The sequence below is a fragment of the Musca domestica genome, unplaced genomic scaffold, assembly GCF_030504385.1.
Source record: "Musca domestica strain aabys unplaced genomic scaffold, Musca_domestica.polishedcontigs.V.1.1 363, whole genome shotgun sequence".
Classification (NCBI taxonomy): Eukaryota; Metazoa; Arthropoda; class Insecta; order Diptera; family Muscidae; genus Musca; species Musca domestica.
In genome coordinates, this window is record NW_026712319.1 from 247,668 (window position 1) to 262,865 (window position 15,198).

A 15,198-nucleotide genomic window follows, 5' to 3' on the forward strand; every position below is an offset into this window, starting at 1 on the left:
ACCCTCTAAAAACTACTCAATATTATATTTTTCAAAAAATACACGATCTTCCTGCACGAAGTTATTGGAAAAAATTCTTCATAATTCGCTATTTTTGTCTTGGCCTGAAAATATTTCTATTAAAAAATCCCTGGTAAAAACGTAGTTAAATATACACTCTTAAAAATTACCGATCTTGGGCCTGGATGTTCTTCTACAAAATCTGAGTCTTTTTTTTAAATTCTTCAGACGTTTTCTTATTGTTTTTTTTTTTTAATTTTTTAATAGATTTTTTCCAATTATTTAAAAAAAATAATTTCAAAATATTTTTTTTTTTCAGGAAAATATTCCAAAAAAATATATACGATAACTATGCAGGAGGCCCTTTAACGATTTTTTTAAATTCGCTATTTTTGTCCTAGAAGGGCTTGTAAAAAACTTTGCCGAAAATTATCGAAAAAAAAAAAAAAACTTTTTTAACTTTTTAATTTTTTTTCAATTTTTTAAGAATATTGTTTTAAAAATTGTAAAAAATAATTTAGAAATATTTTTGAAAAATTCTTTTTTTTTTTTTTTTTTTTTGTCCAGAAAGACATTAACAAAATATTTCTAAATACACGATCCGCCTGCATGAGGTCTTTTGTCCTAAAGGAAGTTGTAAAGCAAGGAACACTTTTCTTTTATTTAAAAAAATTTAAATATAAACTCTTAAACATTTCAAAAACACATCACAAACTATTCTTTTTTTGAAAACTTTTTTAAATTTTTTCTTATCGTTTTTTAAGATTTTTTATTGTTTTAAAAAATTTTAAAAAATGATTTAGAAATATTTTTGAAAAAAAAAATCGAATTTTAGTCCAAGAAGAACTTGTAAAACAATAAATCATTTTTGGTCGGGAGATTCTTTGAAATATATACTCTTAAACATTAGCGATATTCGGGCTGGATGTCCTTGAAAAAATGTCGAAAATTTTTTTTTTTAAATTATTTAAACATTTTCTTGTTGCTTTTTATTCCCTCAGTCATATGGCTACATCGAACTAACGACTTAAGAAACTAGGTCTTTTTTAAACCAAATCCGTTTGGAGTCGATCTAGCGATATCCGTCCGTCTATCTGTCTATCTGGCTAGTGCGCACGATAACTCTCGAAGAGAGTATCTGATTTGGTCCATCGTAATATTATTGTCAAACTTAAATCGAGTTCGGAGATGGACAATATCTGGTACCTTCCTCATAAAAGGACGAAATTTTCAAAAAAAAATATTTTACTGCACAGAAAGAGAAAGGATACTCCAATTTTGCCAATTTAACTTTGCAAATCCTTATATTTCCATCAGTGCTAGGGCAGGTACGAAAATGGACAATATCGGTCCACTTTTCAAGAACCTGGCCCATTCCATCGGAACCCACTCCATAGGCGGTCAACAATTAGAATAATCATAACCAAAGTCAAAATATATTTAAATAATCGAGCATTGGCTGAGGGTATAAATTTGTCGGCAAAACCGACTGATTCTTTTTAATTTTTTTTTGTTTTTGTCTTGGTTCAAAATTGTCCGTCTAGGGCTAGTATTTTTGAGCCCTGGCTATGGGTTAAATCAAGTCTTGGTACGAGAATACTTCGCCTAGTGTCAGTGGTTTTTCAGTGGTTTTTCAACTTCGTGTCTGTTACAGATTTATACTGAATTTTTTAGTTTTTCAGTCTTGGTTCCACATATCTTTAGCTCCGAGATATTTACCGAATATTTTAACCTCAGATTGCCTACCGTTCAAATTCAAGACCAAGATTTCAATTCGAGTCCAGATTAGGAAACATTCTTCGCTCAGAGTTGGAAGATTTTTTATCAAGGTTCAATACCTGATATCGAGAATTTTATTGCCTTGCATCCGAAGCATAGAAGATGATAGTATCAAAAGCATTGTAGGTCCTTATATTTTTGAAATATTTTTTCGCAGGACCTCTAGGACAATCAAGGATCTACAGATGGATTTGCAGAATATTTTATACCAAGGAAGTTTTTCAAAGGCCGTTCATATTTATCTTAAATATTTTTCTAATTAATAACGGAATTTGGTCAGAAGATTTTCGAAAAGATCTACAAATCTTTTTTAAAGGACCAACAGATTATTTAAAAATAATTTTTTCCCAGCATTCGAGAACATTGGATGATTTGTATCTAGGGGACCTGATATCAAGAATTTTCTTGCCTTGTATCCTAAGCATTGGAGATGATAGTGTCAAAAGCTTTGTAGGTCCTTCTATTTTAAAGACATTTATTCGCAGGACCTCCAGATCCATCAAGGATCTACAGATACATTTTAGAATATTTTTTTACCAAGGACATATTTCAAAGGACGTTCATATTTTTCATAAATATTTTTCGAACTATTGTCGGATTTTAGTCACAAAAATTTTTCCAAAGATCTACAATTTTTTCCAGTATTCCAGAACATTTTTCGCCCAGGGTTGGAAAATTTTTATCTGGGGTCAGTACCTGATTTCGAGAATTTTCTTGCCTTATATCCGAAGCATAGGAGCTGATTGTATCGAAAGCTTTGTAGGTCCTTATATTTTGAAAATATTTTTTCGCAAGACCTCCAGACCTCTACAGATACATTTTAGAATATTTTTTTACCAACGACATATATTTTTCATAAATATATTTCAACCTCCCCTTCCTACTTCGAGGGTATTTTTAGAAAATGGAGGTACCGAGTGGCTGCGAAAACTACCCCATCCTAATATAGTTTAGGATTTTACAAATTGTTAATGAATAGATATCAAGTATTTAAATCCTGAAAAAAACTTGCCACCCAATAAATTTAAAATCGATTCCCCCTGCTCGTCTATAACTATATATATTGGGGCTTTGGCAAATAAATCTCCATTTTTAATGTTGCACACATCCTTTGAGCATACAATTCATTATGGACATTATATTGCGGCTATGGTTATGGTGGATATGTTAAGAGGGCAGGGACGTGGCCGCAGGAGGAGACCATGAGGGATGCCTTTCCCTAAGCTATTTTTTAAACTTATCTCACCCAAAATGTTTCATATTTTGTCCATGAGCCAACCCCCCCCTGGCCGCTATTTTTTATTACCCCACGACCCTGAGTTCGTGTGTGTGTGCTTCCGCGCATTTTAATTTACAACTCTGTTGTTGTTGTTGTTGATTATACGAAAAATAGCTTTCCAATTAAAATGCTATTTAAAAATGTAAATAAAATTATAAATTAATACCCAATAAACATAAATATGAATTAATATTTTATGGTTGAGGAGAGGAGGGGGATGCATTCGTGTTTTCCTCCTCGCGCGGCGACACTTCTGACAGTGACAAATGTGTTTATTAGTGATGGTGTGTGTGTGATAGTGTAGCGTTAAGCTTAGTATGTCATGTTATTGAAGGCCCAGAACTCCTCAAATCTAGGATTATTGACGATTTTTAAGGATATTTTTGAAGGATTATTAGACCAATAAACAGGCATAGGAATTTCAACAGCTATGAAGCATAGGGGGTGGGGTGTTTCCCGCCTTTCCGTGGCATATAAATACGAAATTTTTGGAAAATAGAAAACATTTTCAGTTGTGGATTTTTAATTCTGTGGGAATGTCGGATTTTTGGAAAATTATTTTAAAATTGTGTGCGATTCCCAGCTTTTATGGAAATCCAATTTTCAACGATGTCCTGGAGACCAAAAATAAACAGAATCGTGAATTACTACAACAAATTTATGAGGAACGTCAATTTAATGGCCTTTTATTGGCCTACAATCCTGATTTGTTAAAAATGGCGCCCAACGTGGAGATACTTCAAGAAATTCTCTCATTTGAAATACCCAAATTGTTAATAACCCAAGCGACACCAATTTTCGTTTAAAAAAAAAGAATTAACTCCGAAATAATGTGTGTGCTCCCAATGCAAGGCTCAAAGGATATGCATGTCCTTAACAAAACCTCTCCAATACTGGATTATATCCGGCAAAGTCGTATCTTGATTTTTTCGCAAAGAATTAAAAATTTGGAAAGTTTTAAAAATTGGAATTGTTCCAACATTACTCCATGACAAATGTCCTTTTAAAGGTTATCCAGGAGGAGGAAGAGAGTACAATTTTCATGTTGAAACCCTATCCAGAGTATCATTGGCTTATCTGGAACTCCACGCCCTTTTATCCCCAACATTGGCGTAACTTTGAGAAAAAAAAAATCCCTGCTCACCTTCACCGACCAGACACCGCCCAGGGCATTGCTAAGGAAATGCACCTCAAAGGCTTCATCCCCCGCATGATCATTTTGTTTGCCCGGCATTTCAATGCCAAGCTGAAGATGGAAGTGGGTTGGCCGGTTCATTATACCGTGATCAATGACATGTTGGAGATGGAACAACTCGATATACCCATGGTCCTTGACACCGGACCCGAGGAGAAATGGATGAATATGACCTATCCCCTGGATGCGGCCCAGAGTATTTTTATGGTACCCTGTGCCCAGCCACGCAACCTTTGTGAGGTCTTCAACATCCTTCTGGGATGGAAGTTTTTTGGGTGCATCGGCATTTGTACCGTAACGCTGTCCTTGGTGCTCTCTCTCTCTCTCTCTCTCTCTCTCTCTCTTTATGATAACCTGTTCTTTGGGAACTACATCCCCTTTAATCTGCTGTTGAATGAACGCATCCTGCCAGGGGTGTTAGGGCAATCATTTGTGACCCGGAAAACCCATCTGCAAGGCTTGAAAATTGTCTACTTTTTGCTATTTTTGGCTGGTCTCAATATCAGCACCCAATTGTCGGCCCGGGTCCAGACTTTGTTCACCCATCCCTCCTATCATCAGGAAATTGAAGATATGGAACAACTGCGACAATCCTCTTTGAAAATTCTTCTCGATGCCATCGAAGCCCAATATATTCTGCCCCACATTGAGGCCGTAAAGTCCTCCCTGATCATCACCCAAAACTCCACGTTCTTTCAGGAGAATCGTCAAAATTTCAATACCCGCTATGGCTACTATAGCTCTTCGACCCTGTGGCAAATGTACCGGCGAAAGCAACAATATTTTACCCACAAGGTGTTCTGTACCTCAGATGGTTTGACGGTCTGGCCTGGGGCTTTCGTCTCCAGTTTAATTCACCCTATCGGCTGAATTATCACATACATCAGGTCCATGCTGCGGGTTTGGTTCAAGCATGGCATTCCAGCACCTTTTCGGATATGTTGAGATTGAAATTGATATCGATTAGGGATCCAAATCCCAAGAGGGCTACCAAGGTGCTGCTTGTCAATGATTTGTATTGGACATGGATGATTGTGGCAATTGGTTCGGGACAATCCATCAGACTATGGGGGAGAGAGGATAATCTGTGTTTTTAGACTTATTTTTTAAATTCCCTTATTTTTAAGGAATTTTTTCCGAAATATTTTTTTAAAATATTTTTGAAAATTACTTGGCAAAAAATATAATTGGAAAAAAATTTATAATTTTTTTTAATGTTCTTAAGGATATCCAAGGACTTCTTAGCTATAAATCTGGGTCTTTCGGCATAAAAAATAATTCTTAATTAATATTTTAAACCCCATGTTGATGGCTCTGAAATCCTTTGGGAAATATTCTTAAAAAAATTCAAGTGGTCCCTTAAAAGGTACTCATTAAAAAAATATTCTTAAAAAATCCGTGTTAATGGGGCTGAAGGTCCTTTGTCTTGCGGAAAATTATTCTTAACAAATAAATGACTCAAAGAACTATTCTTAAAAATTCATTCTATTCTTAAAAAATAGGAGGATCCTTTGAAAAATATACTTCAAAAATTCGAAGATCATTGACAAATTTTGTTAAAAAAATCACGTTGATGGGTGTGGAGTTCCTGAGAAAAATTCCTTTGAAAAAAGTCCATAGTCCTTCGAAAAATATAGAAAAATCTGAAGGTTCTTTGAAAAAATACTAAAAAATCGTAAATGTAACCTTTGGGGATCCTTTTAAAATTATGTTTTTATTAAAAGCCTCTTCTAACGAAAATTAAAAAGATCTGAAGGTCCTTTGGAACATTGTTCCTAGAAAACCAAGCCGATGGGGCTGGAAAGAATATTCCTGAAACACCTGAATGAAAATTCACATTGCTGGGTCTACGGGCCTTCTTTAAAAATCCCTTGACAAATTTTTCTTAAAAAGTCCCCATTAATGGGTGAGGAGGTCCTGAGAAAAATGTACATAAAAAAATCTCATGGTCCTTCGAACAATATTAAAAAATCTAAAGGTTCTTTAAAAAAAACTATTGAAAAATCCATGTTCATGGTACCTGAAGGGCCCCCCCCCACCTTTAACAATTTTGTTTTTATTAAAAGCCTCCTCTAATATTAAAAAAAAAAGCTGTCGATCCTTTGGAAAATAATTAAAAAATAGAAGAATATAAAAAACCGGAGGTTCTTCGAAAAAATAAATGGGAGAATAAAGCTAAAAGTCCTTTGAAAAATATTCTTAAAAACGTCCACGTTGATGGAGAATATTTTCTTTGAAAAAATTCCACGGTCCTTCGAAAAATATTGAAAAATCTTACAGTCTTAAAAAAAAAAAAACGTTATTGAGAAATCCACGTTAATGGCATCTGAGGGGAATTCTTTAACAATTTTATTTTTATTAAAAGCCTCTTCGATCATAAAAAAAAATCTGAAAATCATTTGGAAATTTAATTTCTACAAATTCAAGGCGATAGCTGATTTCATAGTCCTTCAAAAAATATTAAAAAATCTGAAGGTCCTTTGAAAAAAAAAAAAATAAAAACTCCAATTTCATGGTACGGTTGAAGGGCTTTGAAAAGATATTTATTGGAAATTCGAATTGATGGGTCTACAAGGTCATTGAAAAATAGTTTTAAAAATATATATAAAAAATAAAAAAAAAATCCGCAAAAAATGGTTTAGAAACCCACTGAGAAAAAATCTAAAAGTCCTTCGAAAAAAATCTTAAAAAAGTCCAGGTTGATAGATGAAAAAAAATAATTTTTAAAGTATATAAAAAATTTTAAAAAAAATCCGCAAAAAATGGTTTAGATACCCACTGAGAAAAAATCTAAAAGTCCTTCGAAAAAAATTTCTTTTAAAAGTATATAAAAAATATAAAAAGTCCGCGAAAAATGGTTTAGAAACCCACTGAGAAAAAACCTAAAAGCCCGTCGAAAAAAATTTTTAAAAAAAGTCCAGGTTGATAGATGAAAAAAAAAAATAAAAATAAATAAAAAATAATTTTAAAAGTATATAAAAAATGAAAAAAAAATCCGCAAAAAATGGTTTAGAAACCCACTGAGAAAAAAATCTAAAAGTCCTTCGAAAAAAAAAAACTTAAAAAAGTCCGGGTTGATAGATGAAAAAAAAAATAAATAAAAAATAATTTTAAAAGTATATAAAAAATAAAAAAAATCCGCAAAAAATGGTTTTGAAACCCTTTGAGAAAAAACATAAAAGTCCTACGAAAAAAATTCTTAAAAAAGTCCAGGTTGATAGATGAAAAAAAATAGTTTTAAAAGTATATAAAAAAAGTTCGCGAAAAATGGTTTAAAAACCCACTGAGAAAAAATCTAAAAGTCCTTCAAAAAAAAATCTTAAAAAAGTTCAGGTAGATAGATGAACAAAAAAATAAAAAATAATTTTAAAAGTATATAAAAAATAAAAAATTCGCAAAAAATGGTTAAGAAACCCACTGAGAAAAAATCTTAAAGTCCTTCGAAAAAAAAATCTTAAAAAAGTCCAGGTTGATAGATGAAAAAAAAAAAAAAATAATAAAAAATAATTTTAAAAGTATATAAAAAAAAATCCGCGAAAAATGGTTTAGAAACCCACTGAGAAAAAATCTAAAAGTCCTTCAAAAAAAAATCTTAAAAAAGTTCAGGTAGATAGATGAACAAAAAAATAAAAAATAATTTTAAAAGTATATAAAAAATAAAAAAATCGCGAAAATGGTTAAGAAACCCATTGAGAAAAAATCTTAAAGTCCTTCGAAAAAAAAATCTTAAAAAAGTCCAGGTTGATAGATGAAAAAAAAAAAATAGTTTTAAAAGTATATTAAAAAAAATTCGCAAAAATGGTTTAGAAACCCACTGAGAAAAAATCTAAAAGTCCTTTGAAAAAAAAAAACTTAAAAAAGTCCAGGTTGATAGATGAAAAAAAAAAAATAAAAAATAATTTTAAAAGTATATAAAAAATCCGCGAAAAATGGTTTAGAAACCCACTGAGAAAAAATCTAAAAGTCCTTCAAAAAAAAATTAAAAAAGTCCAGGTTGGTAAATGAAAAAAAAAAAACAAATAAAAAATAATTTTAAAAGTATATGAAAAAATCCGCAAAAAATGGTTTAGAAACCCACTGAGAAAAACAATCTAAAAGTCCTTCGAAAAAATTTCTTAAAAAGTCCAGGTTGAAAGATGAAAAAAAAAAAAATAAAAAATAATTTTAAAAGTATATAAAAAATAAAAAAAAATCTGCAATAAATGGTTTAGAAACCCACTGAGAAAAAATCTTAAAGTCCTTCGAAAAAAAAATCTTAAAAAAGTCCAGGTTGATAGATGAAAAAAAAAAAAAAAAAATAATAAAAAATAATTTTAAAAGTATATAAAAAAATCCGCGAAAAATGGTTTAGAAACCCACTGAGAAAAAATCTAAAAGCACTTCAAAAAAAATCTTAAAAAATTCCAAGTTGATAGATTTAAAAAAAATATATATTTTTAAAAGTATATAAAAAATAAAAAAAGTCCGCGAAAAATGGTTTAGAAACCCACTGATAAAAAAATCTAAAAGTCCTTCAAAAAAAATCTTAAAAAAGTTCAGGTAGATAGATGAACAAAAAAAAAATAATTTTAAAAGTATATAAAAATTATAAAAAAGTCCGCGAAAAATGGTTTAGAAACCCACTGAGAAAAAACCTAAAAGCCCTTCGAAAAAAATTAAAAAAAAGTTCAGGTAGATAGATGAACAAAAAAATAAAAAATAATTTTATAAGTATATAAAAAATAAAAAAAAAAAATCCGCAAAAATGGTTTTGAAACCCACTGAGAAAAAATCTAAAACTCCTTCAAAAAAAAAATCTTAAAAAAGTCCAGGTTGATAGATGAAAAAAAACAAATAAAAAATAATTAAATAATTTTAATAATTTTAAAAATGGTTAGAAACCCACTGAAAAAAAATCTAAAAGTCCTTAAAAAAAAATCTTAAAAAAGTCCAGGTTGATAGATGAAAAAAAAAAAATAAATAAAAAATAATTTTAAAAGTATATAAAAAATAAAAAAAATCCGCGAAAAATGGCTTAGAAACCCACTGAGAAAAAATCTAAAAGCACTTCAAAAAAAATCTTAAAAAATTCCAAGTTGATAGATTTAAAAAAAATATATATTTTTAAAAGTATATAAAAAATAAAAAAAAATCCGCAAAAAATGGTTTATAACCCACTGAGAAAAAATCTAAAAGTCCTTCAAAAAAAAAATACTTAAAAAAGTCCAGGTTGATAGATGAAAAAAAAAATAAAAAATAATTTTAAAAGTATATAAAAAATAAAAAAATCCGCAAAAAATGGTTTAGAAACCCACTTAGAAAAAATTTAAAAGTCCTTCGAAAAAAATCTTAAAAAAGTCCAGGTTGATAGATGAAAAAAAAAATAGTTTTAAAAGTATATAAAAAAAGTTCGCGAAAAATGGTTTAAAAACCCACTGAGAAAAAATCTAAAAGTCCTTCAAAAAAAAATCTTAAAAAAGTTCAGGTAGATAGATGAACAAAAAAATAAAAAATATTTTTAAAAGTATATAAAAAATAAAAAAAAAATTGCAAAAAATGGTTTAGAAACCCACTGAGAAAAAAAGTCCTTCGGAAAAAATTCCAGGTTGAAAGATGAAAAAAAAATAAAAAATAATTTTAAAAGTATATAAAAAATAAAAAATCTGCGAAAAAATGGTTTAGAAACCCACTGAGAAAAAATATAAAAGTCCTTCGAAAAAAATCTTAAAAAAGTCCAGGTTAATAGATGAAAAAAAAATAAAAAATAATTTTAAAAGTATATAAAAAATATGAAAAAGTCCACGAAAAATGGTTTAGAAACCCACTGAAAAATAATCTAAAACTCCTTCGAAAAAAATCTTAAAAAAGTCCAGGTTGATAAATGAAAAAACAAATAAGAAATAATTTTAAAAGTATATAAAAAGTAAAAAATCCGCAAAAAATGGTTAAGAAACCCCTCTGAGAAAAAAAAGTCCAGGTTAATAGATGAAAAAAAAAATAAAAAATAATTTTAAAAGTATATAAAAAATATGAAAAAGTCCACGAAAAATGGTTTAGAAACCCACTGAAAAATAATCTAAAACTCCTTCGAAAAAAAATCTTAAAAAAGTCCAGGTTGATAGATGAAAACCAAAAATAAAAATGAATTTTAAAAATATATAAAAATAAAAAAAAATCCTCGAAAAATGGTTTTGAAACCCACTGAGAAAAAAACATAAAAGTCCTACGAAAAAAAAATTCTTAAAAAAGTCAAGGTTGATAGATGAAAAAAAAAAATAAAAAAATAATTTTAAAAGTATATAAAAAATAAAAAAAAAATCCGCAAAAAATGGTCCTTCGAAAAAAAATCTTAAAAAGTCCAGGTTGATGGATGAAAAAAAATAAAAAATAATTCTAAAAGTATATAAAAAATCCGCGAAAAATGGTTTAGAACCCACTGAGAAAAAAACCTAAAAGTCCTTTGAAAAAAAAATCTTAAAAAAGTTCAGGTTGATGGATGTGGAAATTCTTTGAAAACAATTTTGAAAAATTCTGAATGTTCTTTTCTGTCGTTGCTTTTATAAAAATTAATTCTAAACGTCCTTTAAAAAATTTCTAAAAAATTAATAGTCCTGGAAATTTCTTAAGGGTTTCGGAAACCCATTCGAAAGCTATCTTAAAAAATCTTAAAAAAGTCCAGGTTGATAGATGTGGAAATTATTTGAAAACAATTTTAAAAAATTTTGAATGTCCGTTTTTTTCCTTCTGAATGTCCTTTTCTGTTGTTGCTTTTCTCCAAGCTTATAAAAACTAATTCTAAATATCCTTTAAAAAATTTCTAAAAAATTAATAGTCCTGGAAAATTTTTAAAGGTTTCGGAAACCCATTCGAAGGCTATTTTGCTGCCTTTCGTATATTAGAAAATAACCCCAAAAGCTCCCAGAATATATAAAAGAAACTTATGTCATGTAACAATAATAATATCCAATAAAGGATAAGAGTTGATGGTCATCTGACCACACCCAATTTTTATTTATTATTTTTTATTTAATTTTTTTTCTCCATTTAATTAATGACTGCTTTTATTAAATATTTATTCATGCTGTGTGTACATATTATCATAAATTGCATTAAAAATAATAAATTATAAAAATAATTACAAAAAAAAACGTACCCACATTTATTTAATCCAAAAAAAAAAAAAAAACAGAGGATATAAAATTTAATTAAAACGACAATGGACCAACAAAAAATACCTCCGGATATAAATTGCATTTATTTTTATTTAAATAAATATTTACGAGAGCAGACGAAAAAAAAAACTTTATAATATTATAATGGTTTTTATGGTTACACAAAAAAAAATATATATATATAAATAATTAAATAATATAGAGAATTATTTTCTGCTTCGATGGATTTTCGTGGGCAACCAAAAAAAAAACAATTATTTATTCAAGTGGAAAAAATTTCCAAATGTAATGGTGGGGGTGGTGGTGTTTTGGTGGTTGTGTTGTGTGAAAAAAACCGCAAAATAAATGTATATGAACTTGTATAATAAATTTTCAATACAAAAAAAAATATTTAAAAAAAAAAACTTGTTTCAGGCCACCAACTAATGAAATGAAATATTTATGGACAAAAATTGCATAATAAATGTTTTGTGTGATAAAAATCTGTTTGGTGGTTGAGTTATGCCCGGCAACACACAGACAATACCCATCACTGCCACTTTGGAAATTCCCATCGCCATCATAACGGTAAATTCAAATCAAAGTCCCGATAGTGCAATAAAATAATATAATACTAACAGCTATGTTAAAAACTAAAACCACAACAAATCCCGGAGAGGAAGAAAGAGAGTGGAGAGTAGGTTATTATTTCCAATAATAATTCTTTGCATTTCAGATATTTTCACTCAGCCCCATTGCCCACCTTTCCAGCTAGGCATTGCATTTTATATCCCAACCTCAATTTATTTGTTGCTTTTTTTTCAAAATTTAAAGCACATCCCGTGGGCCTGGGTATTAGTTAAATGCATGAAGCATACACCTAGGCGTTTGTGTCATAAACAGCAAACAAAACACAGATTTAGCCGCAGCTAGCTGACCGCAAACAAATTTAACGAAAGCAAAAAAAAAAACACAGACAAAGGATTTTTTCAAATGCCTTTTCGAAGGGACTAAAAAAATATTTAGAAAAAATCCAAGTTGGTCCTTCGAAAAATTTTCTCAAAAAAATCCAAGCTGGTCCTTTAGAAATTTTTCTTTAAAAATCCTCGTAGGTATTTTACTTTTTTATAATCCCTGTTGGTCCTTAGTTATTTTTCTTTAACAAAAATTCTTTAAAATTCGATTTTTGTCCTTTGTATTTTTTTTTTTTAATTTCCTTAAATCTATTTTTGTCTTTTGAAAATTTTTCTTTCAAAACATTAATTTAAAAATCCATTTTGGTCTTTTAAAAATTCTTATTTAAATCCACGTTGATCCTTTAAAAATTTTTATTTAAATACACGTTGATCCTTTGACATTTTTTCTTTAAATCCACGTTGATCCTTTGAAAATTTTTTCTTTTAAAAATCCAGGTTAGTCCCTTGAAATTTTTTGTTGAAAAAAATCCACGTTGATCCTTTAATAATTTTTTCGTTAAAAAATCCAGGAGTCCTTTGAAATTTTTTCTTAAAAAAATCCACGTTGATCCTTGAAAAAATCCACGTTGGTCCTTTGAAAAAATGAACTTGAAATCTTTTCTTGAAAAAAAAATCCACGATGGTCCTTTGAAAATTTTTTCCTGAAAAAATCCACGTTGGTCCTTTGAAAAAACTTCCTTGATATTTTTTCTTGAAAAAAAATCCACATTGGTCCTTTGAAAAAATTTCCTTGAAAATTTTTCTTGAAAAAAAATCCACGTTGGTCCTTTGAAAAAAATTTCCTGAAAAAAATCCATGTTGGTCCTTTGAAATGTTTTTGAAAATTTTTTCTTTAAAAAGTCCTCTGAAAATGTTTTCTTTAAAAAATCCACATTGGTTCTTTGAAAATATTTTCTTTAAAAAATCCATTTGGTCCTTTAAAAACCTGTTTCAAAAATCCACGTTGGTCCTTTGAAAAAAAAAAAACTGTTTAAAAAATCCACCTTGGTATTTTGAAAAATTTATTTAAAAAATCCACGTTGGTCCTTTGAAATATTTTCCTTAAAAAATCAATTTTAAAAAAAAAATCGACGTTGGTCCTTTGAAATATTTTCTTTAATATTTCCATTTAAAAAAAATCCACGTTGGTCTTTTGAAATATTTTCTTTAAAAATTCCATTTTTTTTTTAAAAAATTCACGTTGGCCCATTGAAATATTTTCTTTGACTCGCTCGATGGTGCTTTGAAAAAATTTCTTCCACTGATTTTTTTCCTTGATTTTTTTTTTAAATCAATTTTTTCTTTAAAAATACATGTGGCCCTTTAAAATTTTTCGTTAAAAGACCTAACTAAATATTTTCTTTGAAAATTCCATTTTTTTTTAAAATCCACGTTGGCTCTTTGAAATATGTTCTTTGAAAATTCTATTTTTTTTTAAAATCCACGTTGGCTCTTTGAAATATGTTCTTTGAAAATTCTATTTTTAAATAATCCACGTTGGCTCATTGAAATATTTTTCTTTGAAAATTCAATTGTGATAAAAAATCCACGTTGGCTCTTTGAAATATTTTCTTTGAAAATTATTTTTTTTTTTAATCCACGTTGGCTCTTTGAAATTTTATTTTTAAAAAATTCTATTTTTTTTTAAATCCACGTTGGCTCTTTGAAATATTTTCTTTGAAAATTCCATTTTTTTTAAAAATCTACGATGGCTCTTCGAAATATTTTCTTCAAAAAAAAAACCACGCTGGTCCTTTGAAATATTTTCGTTAAAGTTTTTAAAAAAAAATCCACGTTGGTTCTTTGAAATATTTTCTTTGAAAATTCCACTTTTTTAAAAAATCCACGCTGGTCCTTTGAAATATTTTCTTCGAAAATTCCACTTTTTTAAAAAATCCACGTTGGTCCTTTGAAATATTTTCTTTGAAAATTCCACTTTTTTAAAAAATCCACGCTGGTCCTTTGAAATATTTTCTTTGAAAATTCCACTTTTTTAAAAAATCCACGTTGGTCCTTTGAAATATTTTCTTTAAAAATTCCATTTTTTTTTAAATCCACGTTGATCCTTTGAAATATTATCTTTGAAAATTCCATATTTTTTAAATCCACGTTAAAAAATCTACGTTGGTCATTTGCAATATTTTCTTTAAAAATACAATTCATTTAAAAATCCACGTTAAAAATTCTTTTTTTTTAAATCCAAGTTGATCCTTTGAAATACTTTCTTTAAAAATTCCATTTTTTAAAAATAGACGTTGGCCCATTGAAATACTTTCTTTAAAAATTCCACGTTGGTCCTTTAAAATATTTTCTTTAAAAATTCCATTTTTTAATCCACGTTGGTCCTTTGCAATATTTATTTAAAAATTCAATTTAAAAAAAAATCCACCTTAAAAAATCTACATTGGTACTTTTAAATATTTTCTTTGAAAATTACATTTTTTTTAAATCCACGTTGGTCCTTTGAAATACTTTCTTTAAAAATTCCGTTTTTTTTAAATCCACGTAGGTTTTTTAAAATATTTTCTTCAAAATTCAATTTTTTAAAAAATCCACCTTGGTCTTTTGAAATATTTTTTTTAAAAATTCTATTTTTTTATAAAAATCCACGTTGATATTTAAAATTTCATTTAAAAAAATCCACTTTGGTTCTTTGAAATATTTTTTTTAAAAATTGCATTTAAAAAAAACCAAAATGGTCCTTTGACATTATTTTTTAAAAAAAAATCAATTTTCCATTCCATTTTTCTTAAAAAAATCCTCTAAATGTCATTTTAATAGTATTCTCAAAAAAAAAACAGGTAGATGGGTCTGAAGTTCCTTTGAAAAATATACATAAAATGTCCTCTGAAGGTCCAT

The 15,198-nt window shown here is 28.5% G+C and overlaps 1 protein-coding gene across 2 annotated transcripts in view; it reads left to right on the plus strand.

The window, feature by feature from the left end:
* The window catches only part of LOC101888019 (neuroguidin), a 224,175-nt gene that overhangs the window by 202,081 nt on the left and 6,896 nt on the right, over positions 1-15,198 (plus strand). The gene's annotated exons all lie outside the window — the stretch shown is intronic.